Source organism: Salvia hispanica, chromosome 1 (assembly GCF_023119035.1).
Source record: "Salvia hispanica cultivar TCC Black 2014 chromosome 1, UniMelb_Shisp_WGS_1.0, whole genome shotgun sequence".
In the NCBI taxonomy this organism is placed as follows: domain Eukaryota; kingdom Viridiplantae; phylum Streptophyta; class Magnoliopsida; order Lamiales; family Lamiaceae; genus Salvia; species Salvia hispanica.
The window spans coordinates 18743068-18743845 of record NC_062965.1 but is presented as its reverse complement, the minus strand read 5'-3'; positions in this window follow the sequence as shown (position 1 = coordinate 18743845).

Here is a 778-nt window from a genome sequence, read left to right as displayed (position 1 = left end):
TTTATACTATTTTGATTACTAATTTTAAATTTTTTTGAAATATCCTCTATACATGTCCCTTGTCTAATTCTTAAAATATTATTATAGGTATTTTTGTGCCATCTATATAGAATTTCTGGCTCCGTTTTTTATTCAAATATAATTTCCATTTGTTTGGATGCAATAAGGATTAGCTAGTTTGAGTCCAAAAATAAAAATCTTTAGCTAATTTCCATTTGTTTGGTGTTATGCAATGGGAACTAATGGCATTAATGGCATTAATTAGTTATGGTTTACTTATTGCTTCTTGCCTACATTTTCTTCTATCCATATCTATGTTTTTTTTTTAAATTGTGCTTAATTTTTGTCAGTTTGATTCCTATAATATGTAACTAACTAAATCTATTTTCTAAAAGAGTGAACTATAAAAATAGTCCCTGGACTATGCATTTATCTCGCCAGACAACCCTGGACTTTAAAAATATCCCCAGACAACCCTGGACTAAGCCTTTATCTCAAAATTGGTCCTTTTTCACTGTTTCGTACCGAAACTACCCTTTTAGGGCTTTGGGCATTTTCGGAAGTTCAAAAAAATCACTTTTTCAGATGTCAGCACATTTAATGAGATGTTGCAGGTTGTCTCATTATATTAATGCAGATGTCTTTCTCTCTCTCTCTCTCTCATTCTTTCTCTCACCTTCTCTCCTCCATCTCTCTCTTCTCCTCCCTTCTTCTTCCTCCCCTTCCTTTCTTCTGCAACAGTCGAGAAAACATCTCGACTCAAGAAAGAAATCAAAAT